The sequence below is a fragment of the Eleutherodactylus coqui genome, chromosome 2 (assembly GCF_035609145.1).
Source record: "Eleutherodactylus coqui strain aEleCoq1 chromosome 2, aEleCoq1.hap1, whole genome shotgun sequence".
NCBI lineage: Eukaryota > Metazoa > Chordata > Amphibia > Anura > Eleutherodactylidae > Eleutherodactylus > Eleutherodactylus coqui.
The window spans coordinates 153,428,384-153,442,456 of record NC_089838.1 but is presented as its reverse complement, the minus strand read 5'-3'; positions in this window follow the sequence as shown (position 1 = coordinate 153,442,456).

The following is a 14,073-nucleotide window of genomic DNA, read 5'->3' as shown; positions in this document are numbered from 1 at the left end:
GGCTTAATAGTGGGACCTGTGAACTTGAGATGCAGCCCAACATGTAGCCCCTCGCCTGCCCTATCCGTTGCTGTGTCGTTCCCATCACTTTCTTGAATTGCCCAGATTTTCACAAACGAAAACCTTAGCGAGCACCGGCGATATACAAAAATGCTCGGGTCGCCCATTGACTTCAATGGGGTTCGTTATTCGAAATGAACCCTCGAGCATCGCGAAAAGTTCGTCTCGAGTAACGAGCACCCGAGCATTTTGGTGCTCGCTCATCTCTAGTCAGCACCCAATATCCTGGTAGGCTTATAGCAGTTACTTTATCCACAAATCAACAAATATCTACGCATCAAATATCATCAATTTTATATGTACTATTATCTCCATTATTCACTATTTCTTAAGGTTAATTAGGATTAATTCAATTCATATTTATTATATTGTTTACTCATTATTTAAAATATTTATAATAAAATTTTATACGGATAAGCCAAGGGTTTTTAATAATTATAACCAGCTGCATACTTGTAATTTGTGACACAGTGATATATCTTATTTTGCTGTTTCTTTTGCTATTTTCTGTATATAGAGCTGCCCGGATTTAAATAAATAAGCATCTAGTAATAGGGCAGCCCGTATCTAGAATAACCATTAGAGGCACGTAGAATACTTAGAGAAATCCATTCTGGGAGTGAGTGTAGAAGATGGAACGCACGTTGCGCTCCACCTGTATGGCATTTCCTCGCAGGTCACGTGACACGTCTAATGGAAAGCATCGCTGCGCTCCTTTTACATTTTAGGGGGGCGTGGTTCCGAAAGATGAGTCACGTGTTACGGCTCTTGACGTCGACATCTGACGCCGGATCCAGGGCGCCCTACGGCGCGTCATCCCGAGGGATACGTCATCTCCCGTCGCCAAAATGGCGCTGTGCATCAGAACGAGCACATTTCCAGTAACTTCCCACAACGGGTATGTAATTTATTTCTGTCCTATTTATATCACCATTTGTCTATGTAGTTTTATGCTTGAGAAAGGTGTTTAATACGCCGAAACGCGTCGCAAGGATTCCGCAAGTATTTTGCTATTCTATGATGCTGTGACCTCCTTTTTTGTATGAATAAACTTCTTTGTCTCTAATCTGAGGCTGGCTTTTTGAGACACCTATTATTGGTCCTTTATAAGGTAAGCAGCGCAGGTCTCCAGTTTTTTTCTTTATACTTTTTCTTCTATAAATAGATCATGGGAGAGAGCTCTGTATTGTCCCCTGATATATTTATAGATAGCTATTAGGTCGACCCTCAGATGTATTTTTTCTGAACTAAGTAATCTCAATTTTAGTAACCTATCTGGATATTTTAGTTTGCCCATTCCATTTATTACCTTCAATCCAGTGGAACAGACCCATTCACTACAGAGTCCATAAATATAAGAAACTGCAATCTATCTATCACATTACCTAACCCCTTAGTGAGCAAGTCTGTTTGCGCCTTGAAGACCAGGCCAAATTTTGGAAATCTGACATATGTCACTATAACATAAAATAACTCCGTAAAGGTTTTGCATATCCAAGTAATTCTGACATTGTTTTTTTTGCCACATATTGTACTTCATTTAGGTATTAAAAATAGATTAATAGATTGTGCGCCAAAATTGGGAAACTTTTGAAATAATTGTCATTTTTTAACATTTTTAACTCAAATATGGGCAAACATACTGTATGAATTTTTGATGAGCTATATATTTCCATCTATTTACTTTATTCTGGAAGCACATTGGAAAAACTTCAGGTTTTTTTAAACATTTAGGAGACATAGAAATTTAACATTGATTACACAGATCTGCGACTAAAAAGCTGTTTGATTATTTTCAACTCATTTCCATGTAGTTTGGTGTGCTGAAAACGAAAAAAAAAATGAAAAAATCCTAGACGTCAGGATTTACTACAAAATGTAAAATTCTCTTCAAAGTTAGCAAATATTTCTCAATTTTTTTTTTGTCTTAGCATTTTCAACTAAATTTAAAGTCAAAATTACTATTAATTAATTCGCATCAGTGCATTTAAGATATACAATGCCAAAAAAACATAATTTTCAAAGAAAAGAACTTCAAGAGTGAGCTAATGGAAACCAGCATCAACATGTTGCAAGCTGACCACGCAGGCTCTGACATGCACGGGCTTGATTCCATTTTTTTTCTTGTTTCTTGTCTGTGGTACTATTGTATCTTGATACCACAAGATACAGGGCCGTGAAGCCCCTAACAGCTGATTGGCTGCCATGAGCAAGGTCCTAGCACGCCGCAGCAATCACTCTCCCTTGAGCAGCCATCCCGCTTCCTTCTCCCCATGGTGAACCACTAGGCGGCACCTGCGCTGACAGTGTGATACTGCAGGCGCTCTAGGAATCCCACTGCTGTGAGACTGTGCCCTCCCATCTCCCCTGGTGAAGCCCTTGCGCTGTTACTTACGAAGCTGCAGAGCATCTCACCTGGCTATCTGCTCTCTCACAGCTCCCTCCGCAGACGTGTCTGTGCCACTATGCTACCTCTCAGCTCTGTCCCAGACGCTGGCTCTCTGCTGCTGTGGCCACTGACAGCTCGCTCGCTCTCTTGCTCAGTGTCTGCCGCCGCTGCCAGTGACACTGGCTCTCTGCTGCTGTTACCGCTGACAAACAGAAAGAGGGGGAGTAACTCCTACAATCTCTTCATGTTAACTCGTTATTCTTAAATCGTGTTTCCCCAAGTTAGCGTTATGGCTTCGTGGAAGTATATTAATTTGACAGTTTCAGTTTCATTTGTGTTGAATATACAGTGTTGAAGCAACAGCTGAATATTACAGACTTTGTGAAAAAAGTATACTTCGCAGACTTCGGACTATAACTTGGAGATCAAGATAAAGTTTGGGCGCTTCATAAAGTGGGCAAGCAGTGTGTTGAGGACCTTCGAAATTGCATTTAAAGAGGTCGTACATAAATTTTTAGGCAGTAAGAAAGATCCTGACTACAAAAAGATCATCGGACGAATGCTGAAAGCATTTCAAGCTTTAGGTAGTCTGATGAGTTTGAAAGTGCATTTCCTCCAATCCTAGGCCTCATTACCTTGACTATTTTTCTGAAAATTTTTGGAGCTGTGAGTGAAGAACAAGATGAATGATTCCACCAGGACATTAAAGAGATGGAAAGAAGATACCAGGGAAAATGGAGCATTACAATGATGGCAGACTACTGTTGGATGCTTCAGAGAGACATTCCAGATGCTACTAACAAGTGTAAATGTACCAAGAGGAGCCTCACAGGGAAGAAGAAACGATTTTAGTGTGTTTTAGTGAGCTCATTTTAATTCAAAAATGATTTTCATGTAAAATTTGTAGTTAAAAATTAATTTTATATTTGGTTAATATAAAGATTAACCAAAACAGCTCTTAAATTTTTTTTTTGCAGGCCTGTGTTATTAACATTTCAAGGAACATTTTGTTTTTCTACACCAAGCCAAGATTGCAAAAGCTCAATGGTTTCAGAATGATAGATACCCCCACAAATGTCCCCATTTTAGAAAATACACATTTTAATGTATTCACTAAGGGGTGTCAGGAGTATTTTGATCCCACAGTTTATTTTCAGGAGTTAATGCAATTTAGAGGAGAAAATAATAAAATTTCATATTTTTGCAAATATGTCATAATAAAGACAGGATTTTTTTCTATAGTGCACATGAAAATGAGGATTTGCATCCCAAAATAGATACCCCTGTTTCTCCTGTGTTCAGAAACATACCCGTTGTAGTACTAATCTTATGTCAGTATGCACAACGGAGCCGAAAACAAAAAGAGCAGCATGTGGCTTTCAGAACATTTTGCTTGAAGTTGTTTTAGGCCTCATTGCCCACTTGTAGAGCCCTTGAGCATCCAAAATGACAAAAAAAACCACATATGACCCAATTTTGAAAACTAGACCCTTTAATGAATTCATCTAGGGCTGTATGGTATATTTTGACACCACAGTTTTTGAATGAATCTAAGCAAAGCAGAAGGAAAAAATTACTTGTTTTTGTACAGCACGTACAGCATTAATGAAGACTTTCACCCCAAAATGTATCCCCATGTTTGTCCTGTGTTCAGAAACATACCCATTGTGGTCCTAATCTTATGTCCCTATGCACAACAGGGCCCAAATCGAAAGAAGTATTACACTTAACTGTTTTTTAGCTTTTACGTGATAGCTATTTTACATTGGATAATAGGGATCACGTGACCGGAGACCACTCACTGTGGCCCTTGGTCACTGCTCCAGGCTCTCGGCTACCTTTAGTAGGCAGGAGCAAGGAGATTTTAAATTTCCCAGGCCCTCCCCAGCTTCTGCTCTTGTGTCCGCCATTTTGGCGACTGGCGCATGTGCCAAAGCTGGGGAAAGGTCCACGGATAAGGATCCCATTGAGGGACATTGCCGGAGGCCTTAAGTAAGTAATTTCATTTCCCCTCATGGTTCAGATCCATGACAGGAGGTGAAACTTTAGCTTTTTTTTACTTTTAAGGGATCACTGTTATTCATTGGATAACGTCGATCACGTGACCAAGAACTGTGTACCGTGCTACCCTGTGAAATCTCCAGCTCTTGGTTTGGTAGACAGGAACAGGGAGATTTTAAATCACTCCGGCAAACCGCGGCTTTTGCGCATGCGTCCGCCATCTTGCTGATGGGCACGTGTGCAGAAGCCGTGGTAAAGTCCATGGATAAATCTGGGGACCTTAGATACGTAATTTCATCTTCCCTCACGAATATGATCCAAGAGGGGAAATGAAACTTACACTTTTTAAACTTTTTTTTCTGCTTTTATACTTTATTTTTTTACTTTTACATGATCATGTGATTGGGAGCCGCACACAACAGTTCCTGGTAACATCACTCTGCTCTCGGCTAGCCATGCTAGCCAGGAGCAGACAGTTTTTAAATTTCCAGGACCCCCTGGCGTTCTGCGCGTGACGCATGATGTCTGGCGTGCATGCACAGACGCCTGCGTCAAGTCCTAGAAGACCAGAATGCTGTGGGACATCGCGGAGGATGGGAGTCAGTACTCTCAGCTCCCCTCATGGGTCTTTAACTTTTTTTCACTTTCTATTTACTTTAATGTGATCGCCATTATCCATTTAATAAAGGCGATCACATGACCAGGAGTCGCTCCTGGGGGCCCCCCTTGACAGCTCCAGGTTATCATCTACCTCTGGCAGCCGACAGCATGGAACTGTCACGTCCACAGCCCACGTGGCTTTGATCCCCAGAGCGAGCGTGTTTTTTCTGCCCTAGGGATTAAAGCCCACTTAGCTAGGATGTAAAAAGATTATGGGGTGGTCACTAAGGGGTTAATTCCCTTGGAACCTGGGGGTGTATGCCATCAGGACCCGTCAATTTTTCTATTTTAATCTTTTTAAAGCAGATCTGCACTTCTTCCGGGGTTAGAAAAAAACTGAATAACAGAAAAAAGAAAACAGTTAGTTTAAACTGAACGATGAGCGAACAAGCAACAATGGTTCTTATGCCTGCATAAAATGAAAGCCAAACGAAAAGCAAATGATTCTCATTCACTGTTCAGTCGTTGTCTCATGTCTAGACCAAAAAATTATTCTTCACTTTCGTTCATTTGAACGATTTTTGGAACAATAATTGTTCCGTCTAAAAGCACCTTTAGACTGGTACATACAGAAAATTTACTTTATCACTCTGCATTTCATTTGACATTTTGTTTTCCTGAAAGTATACACTGCAGAAAAAAACTATTTAATAGATTTGCTTTCTCATCACCCCGTACTAGTTTTCCCTCATTACTTTTTAAAAGGCCAACATTGTCCGTATTAATCTTTTTGCGATTTATATAGTTGAATAACAGTTTAGGGTTAGTTTTACTTTCTTTGCAATGAGTCTCTCTGTCTCCACATTTGCGCTTTTATTTGCTTCTTACATCATTTATGTATTTCCTTACAGCTTTTTAATGCTTCTTCTCTGCCTTCTTGTTTTAGTAGTTTAATACTTTCGTTTTGTTCTTTATTGTCCCCTTTACATCTTTATTGAGCCACACTAGTTTTCTCCCCTTTTATTCCTGTAAGGTATAAACTGCTCACATTGAGTATTTGAGATGCTTTCAAAAATTTTCTATTTCTTGTCTGTACTCTTATTTCTAAGGATATTGTCCCAGTCAATAAGCTGATTTGATTTTGCCGTCCTAAAGTTTAGTATTTTTGTAATTCCCTGATAAGACTCCCTATTGAAAGACAAGTTGAAATTCATTATACTATGGTCACTATTTCCCAGGTGCCCTCCAACCTGCTCTGCTGTTATTCTGTCGGGTCTTTTGGTTAAAATTTATGTCCAAAATGGCCGTCCCTCTAGTTGGGTCCTGCACAAGTTGACAATGGTAATTCTCTATTGACAGAAACGCATTTCCTTTATGAGTTCTGTGGGTTTTGGTCTCCCTGTTTATATCCAGAGTTAAAGTCCCCTACAATAATTACCTGATTGTGATTTGACACTTCATCTATTTGCTTTAGTAACAGATTTTTGGTGGCTTATGATGTATTTAGTGACCTATGAAAAACCCTTCTGAGGATTTTATTATTATTTTTTCCTCCATGTATCTCTACCCATACAGATTCCACATGTTCATCTCCCTCACAAATATTTTTCTGTAGTGTGGGTTTTAAACGAAACTTTCCATAAAGAAGCCTCTACCCCTTTCTGCTTTTTTATCCCTTCTAAACAAACTGTAACCCTGTAAGTTAACCACCCAGTCACAGCTTTCAACCAACCAGGTCTCTGCTATTCCCACTATGTCATAGTTTTTATCAGACATAATTACTTCTAGTTTGTCAACCTTATTGGTCAGACTTCTAGCATTAGTCACCATACAGTTTAGAAGGTTTTGGTTATTTTTTATTTTAAGTGTATCCCTACTAACTTTTCTGCCAGTTCTAACTGCACTAACCCTTCCAACCACTCCACCTCCATTTCCATTACTTAGTCCCAGATCACTGTCTACATTGTCTTCCTCTCTATCTTTCTGGTTGCCCTCCCCTGCAGTCTCTAGTCTAAATACTCCTCTATCCTTCTAGCCATTTTCTTCCCCAGCACAGCTACATCATTCCATTGAGATGCATACCATTCCGATGGCAGAACCTGTAGCCAACAGCAAAGCTGTCCCAGTTCTCCAGGAACCCAAATCCCTCCTTTCTACACCAACTCCTGAACCACTAGTTTACTTCCCTAATCTCCCACTGCCTTTCTGGTGTGGCACACAGTACAGGTAGTATTTCAGAAAATACTACTTTAGAGTTCCTTGCCCTAAACTTACTTCCTAGTTCCCTAAAATAGTTTTTAAGGACCCTGCACCTACCTCTAACTTTTTTATTGGTACCAATATGTAACATGACCACTGGATCATTACCAGCCCCTCCCAGAAAATAGGTCGACCTGATCTGCAATGTGTTGAATCCGAGCATCAGTAAGTCAACACACAGTTCAATGATCCAGTCTTTGTGGCAGATTACCCTGTCTCTACCTCTAGTAATTGTGTCCCCCACTACCAAGACCTGTTTATCCTGCCCTGCGCTACTATTTACCTTCTTACTGGAGCAAACATGCCCTTGGTGGTCAGGGGGCACGTCATGCTGCAGCAGTGTTAATTCTGTATAAAGTTGGAGAGAGGACCCTGCTCACAAGGGTTTACAATCTTGGCTTTCAGGTTGCTTTTGAAAGTTTCAAAGATGTCGGAGAAACTTTTTAGGGTGCTGAATTCAATTTTATGGGGAATACACTGGACAAACCTTGGAGATAATTTTGTAAGGAACAGACAAGAGTCAACCAAAGATAGAGGTCTTGTGAGGATTGTAGATTACAATTTACAATGGGACATTTAAAATGTGCTTCTGGGAAGCATCTTTTAAATGCCCTGCTGTAAGCTGTGGGGTATTCCTCCTGTTCCCCTGCTAGCCTATTCCCTGGCAGCGGGGGCAGTAGGGGACTCCCTCCCCCTCTCTTCCCAAGGTATTTCACTATAGCTGGGAGAGAGAGGGGGGCTGGGTTACAGGGCTTTCCCCAAGAGCATGGGAGGAGGGAGCTGGGCTAGAGGCACCTTCCCTAGCCACGCCCCTTTATGTTTTGCTATTGCAAATTTCTGTGAGAATCCCTATAGCCAAACCCCCTCTCTCTAGCCCAACCCACCTTCTTTGTGCTATGGGGATGTCCCTCGGGGGTCCCCATAGCAGGGAGAGACAGAATGGGACTATGGATTTCCCTATAGCAGGGAGAGAGAGCAGAGCTATGGGAGATTTCCCCATAGCAGGGAGAAAGAGTGGTGCAATAGGGAATTAACCCATAGCCCCGCTCCGTCTCTCCCTGCTATGGGGAAATCCCTCATAGCTCCGCTCTCTCTCTCCCTGCTATGAGGAAATCCCCCATAGCTTCGCTCTCTCTCTCCCTGCTATGCGGAAATCCTGAAGCCCTGTGGGGCTTCTTCGCTCTTTCCTGCTGGAGCAGCTGCCCTTCTCCAAGTGCAGCTGCCCCATTCAATGAGCAAATTTCATGTGCATGAAGCTGGGGTCTTCTTTGCATGAAAAAATGGCCCATTCACTCGATTTAGGCAGATGCGAGTGGTGCCTTTTTTTGCACGCCTATTGGTGCGCAAAAAAAATGCTTGTCTGACCGAGACCTAAGTGTGATTTATATAATAACTAGCTTACCCGTCGCGCGTTGCTGCGAAGACAGACAGACATACATTCATTCGTTTTTATATATCTAGATAACAACCAATCACAGCGCAGCTTTCATGTTACCTCAGTGGTATAATATATAACAACCAATCACAGCGCGGCTTTCATGTTACCATAGCAGTATAAAATATAACAACCAATCACAGCGCAGCTTTCATGTTACCTCAGCAGTAAGAGAAATAACCAATCACAGCGCAACTTTTATTCTGCCTCAGCAATATAAAAAATAGCAACCAATCACAGCGCAGCTTTCATGTTACCTCTATGGTATTATATATAGCAACCAATCACAGCGCAGCTTTCATGTTACCTCAGTGGTATAATATATAACAACGAATCACAGCACAGCTTTCATGCAACCTCAGTAGTATAAGAAGTAGCCACCAATCACAGCACAGCTTTCATGTTACCTCAGCAGTATAAGAGATAGCAACCAATCACAGCACAGCTTTCATTTTACCTCAGCATTCTCAATATCCAGCAATTGTCTTGCGAAACGTTCGGCGGATGCATCATTTTGTAGTTGAACACGCATCCCGTTGCTCGTAATGCCTTTTGCTTTCGTGCTTGAGATGGAAATCAAACGATCTTTGTCTGGGGGGCATAACTGTCGACGATGCTCGCACGCGCGCCACCTATCGTAGGATAGTTGTACTATGCCTATAATCTTCCCAGGAGTGTACTCAACAACTTCCCAAAGTCTCATGGCAATTGGATGAATGGTGTAGTAATGCATAAAGGACAGACAGACAGACATACATTCATTTATATATATCAGGAAGTGAGAGAATTAGATTACGTACGTAAAATTTGGACGCTAATTGTTTTGCGCTTAGAATTGAATAATCGAGTTGGGACCCATTACCTTTTCCTATTTATGACAATCAATGCTCGTGCCAAATTTCAAGTTTCTATGACATTGGGAAGCGAGATAATTAGATTCCGTATGTAAAATTTGGACGCTAATTCTTTGGCGCTTACAATTGAATAATCGAGTTGGGACCCATTAACTTTTCCTATTTATGACATAATCAATGCTCGTGCCAAATTTCAAGTTTCTATGACATCGAGAAGTGAGAGAATTAGTGGCAGTGATGGAAATCGAACGATCTACGTGGGGGGGGCGTAACTGTCGACAATGCTCACACGCGCGCCATTTATCATAGGATAGTTTTACTATGCCTATAATCTTCCCAGGAGTGTACTCAACAACTTCCCAAAGTGTCATGGCGATCGGATGAATGGTGTAGTAGCGCATAAAGGACAAACAGATAGACACACAGGCAGACAGACATACATTCAATTTTATATATATAGACTAGCTTACCCGTCGCGCGTTGCTGCGAAGACAGACAGACATACATTCATTCGTTTTTATATATCTAGATAACAACCAATCACAGCGCAGCTTTCATGTTACCTCAGTGGTATAATATATAACAACCAATCACAGCACAGCTTTCATGTTACCTCAGTGGTATAATATATAGCAACCAATCACAGCGCAGCTTTCATGTTACCTCAGCAGTATAAAATATAACAACCAATCACAGCGCAGCTTTCATGTTACCTCAGTGGTATAATATATAACAACGAATCGCAGCGCACCTTTCATGCAACCTCAGTAGTATAAGAAGTAGCCACCAATCACAGCGCAGCTTTCATGTTACCTCAGTGGTATAATATATAACAACGAATCGCAGCGCAGCTTTCATGTTACCTCAGTAGTATAAGAAATAGCAACCAATCACAGCACAGCTTTCATTTTACCTCAGCATTCTCAATATCCAGCAATTGTCTTGCGAAACGTTCGGCGGATGCATCATTTTGTAGTTGAACACGCATCCCGTTGCTCGTAATGCCTTTTGTTTTCGTGCTTGAGATGGAAATCAAACGATCTTTGTCTGGGGGGCATAACTCTCGACGATGCTCGCACGCGCGCCACCTATCGTAGAATAGATGTACTATGCCTATAATCTTCCCAGGAGTGTACTCAGCAACTTCCCAAAGTCTCATGGCAATTGGATGAATGGTGTAGTAATGCATAAAGGACAGACAGACAGACATACATTCATTTATATATATCAGGAAGTGAGAGAATTAGATTCCATACGTAAAATTTGGACGCTAATTGTTTTGCGCTTAGAATTGAATAATCGACTTGGGACCCATTAGCTTTTCCTATTTATGGCATAATCAATGCCCATGCCAAATTTCAAGTTTCTATGTGAGAAAATTACATTCCGTACGTAAAATTTGGATGCTAATTCTTTGGCGCATAGAATTGAATAATCGAGTTGGGACCCATTAGCGTTTCCTATTTATGACATATTCAATGCCCGTGCCAAATTTCAAGTTTCTATGTGAGGAAGTGAGAGAATTAGTGGCAATGATGGAAATCGAACGATCTACGTGGGGGGGGGGGGGGGGGCGTAACTGTCGACGACGCACGCACGTGCGCCATTTATCGTAGCATAAATATACTATGCCTATAATCTTCCCAGGAGTGTACTCAACAACTTCCCAAAGTTTCATGGCGATCGGATGAATGGTGTAGTAGCGCATAAAGGACAAACAGACAGACACGCATGCAGACAGACACACACGCATACATTCAATTTTTTTAGATATAGATAATAAGACTGCATTTTATTAGTAATCAATGCAGAAATCCAATTAATTCCAAAGGGTTCACTAACTTTTTCTTGCAATTGTATTATCTTGTACAGGATATTTTCACAACAAAGGCACTTTGCTCAGCCATACCTAGCAATGTTAATATGTGTGTCCTTGCCACCACAATGAAAGGCACAAGATGACATGATGAGCAGTATTAAGGGTTTCTGTATAAAGTGTTGCTTCTGTCAGTTTACAGTTTTTTGTATGGATAGGACTCAAGAGATGCGTGTTCACTGTGAGAGAGGCCATATAGCAGAACAGAAAGATCATTCCTTTTCAAGTACTGTCTGAGGCCTTAGTCAGATGGGCGTTTTTAGCCGCGATTTGCGCATGCGCATGCGTCTGGCAATTTTATAAAACCATTGCTTCGCAATGGTATCGGACACATGAGCGCTTTTTATGCGCTCGTCCGATAAATTATAGAACAAAAAATCGCAGATCGCACCTATCTGCGATCTGCGATTCCTGTTCTCTTCTCTATATGCGCTCAATGGGGCCGGCGGCAGCAGCGCCGACCCCATTGAGAACATATAGAAGACAAATCATTCTTCTCTGCCACAGCTGTAACAGCTGTGACAGAGAAGAACGATGTTTGCCCATTGAATTCAATGGAGCCGGCAATACAGCCGCTCCATTGAAAGCAATGGGCTGCCGGCGTGCGCGGGGTTAATTGTTGGGAAGGGCTTAAATATATAAGCCCTTCCCTGCAATTCATCCTAAAATGTGTTAAAATAAAATTGTATACTCACCTTTCCGCTGCAGCCGGAGTCCAGCCGCGGCCGCTGTCAGTTCTCCTGAACTGCTTCTCGGCACTATCAGCCGGTGGGGCTTTAAAATCCCCGCCTGCTGAATGATCTGCCTCTGATTGGTCACAGCCCTGACCAATCAGAGGCAGGTTTCACTCACACACCCATTCATGAATTCATGAATGGGTGAGTGACTGCTGCCTCTCAGCACTGAGCCAATCAGGGGCAGGTCTGACTCACATCCATTCATGAATTCATGAATGGGTGTGAGTGAGACATGCCTCTGATTGGCTCAGCGCTGAGCCAATCAGGGGGCAGGTCTGACTCACACCCCCTTCACACCCACAGCAGGACGGCCGCGCGGAACTCCGGCTGCCGGGAGCAGGTAAGCATATATATATTTTTTATTTTTACACATTTTAGGATGAATTGCAGGGAAGGGCTTATATATTTAAGCCCTTCCCGACAATTCATCCCGGGCTCGCCCGCAGCGCATTGCTTTAAATGGAGCGGGCTCTATTGCCGTCTCCATTGAATGCAATGCGCTGGACAGCTCCGGCCCGTTTCTAATGAAACGCGGCTAGGAGCAGATTTTCGGGCGATTTGCGGGCGACTTGCGCGCACCGGTCACGCGATTTGCGGATGCGCATCCGTCATGCGATCCGCAAATCGCGCGAAAAAACGCCCGTCTGACTAAGGCCTAATCATGTATGTAGAAGTAATCAACACATGACATTTAAATAAAAGGAAATGAATAACTAATGACTAATGAAAGCATTGCACCACTGCAGTAACATGTTTAATTAGTATTGCATCCTTTTAAAGAAATCTATGTTTGTTTCTATTCTTTATAGTTTAAACTACTAGTACCTTTTTAGATTGGATTAGTAAAGAGTAAAGCAGTTGTCTGGGAATAGAAAAAAATGGCTGCTCTTCCAAAAAAAAACCCAAAAAAAACCACCACTCCTGTCCATAGGTGGTGTGTGGTATTGCAGCCTAACTCCATTGAAGTGAATGGGAGATGTAATACCAGGCATAACCCTCGAACAATGGTGGTGCTGTGTTTGGAAGAAAACAGCCATGCGTTTCTAACCCTGGACGACTCCTTTAATTAGCAAACTCTTGAAAACACTCTGAATACTTTTACCATTTGAGTAGATATAGCTACATACTGTATTGTTAAGACCTGTGAGCATTTATGACACGACTGTTTTAGTAAATACTTGACAATAATAAAATAATAACAGTGCTGTCCATAAAAGTTATGTTCACATTGGTGAAATCCTCATCAGAAAAAAATTTGGAAGTGTGAATTTCTGCTGCAGATTTGTATTTCTGAAGCTGCTGATCTACAAACTGATTAGCTTCAGTTACTGGAGCTAATCCACATGTGGAAAACCTTATAGATCTTCCCACTGGAATTTTTGTCACAAAGAGACATGTCCCTTTTTGTTGCTACATGCTGATTTTAATTGGAATCCATTGGACACTTTTTTGAAATAAGTGCGCCGTGGATTAAATGTAAAATTTGCGTCAAATCAGTTCAGAATTCACATGGATTCTGTGTCAAATCTGCATCATAATCCACCATGTGAACATGGTCTAAAAATGCAGGAGCACTTTTTTAGTACTCTGTGTTGTACCATTTCTCTTTTATTTCTACTGGAAATGTATGATTAATTTAACAACGGGGTGCTACCATTTTCCATGTCAATAAGGTGTATCCGTAAATACACTCTTACCAGCTCTAATTTGATAGAATATAATTGCCAGTGGCAATTAAAATAGTAACATCCAGTTTTCAATATATTCATACATTTCCTAACAGAAACATCCTGTTTTTGCTATACAGAAGACTCCATGAAATATATGCAGGGGAAGCCTTAGGTTAAATGGCATCTTGTACA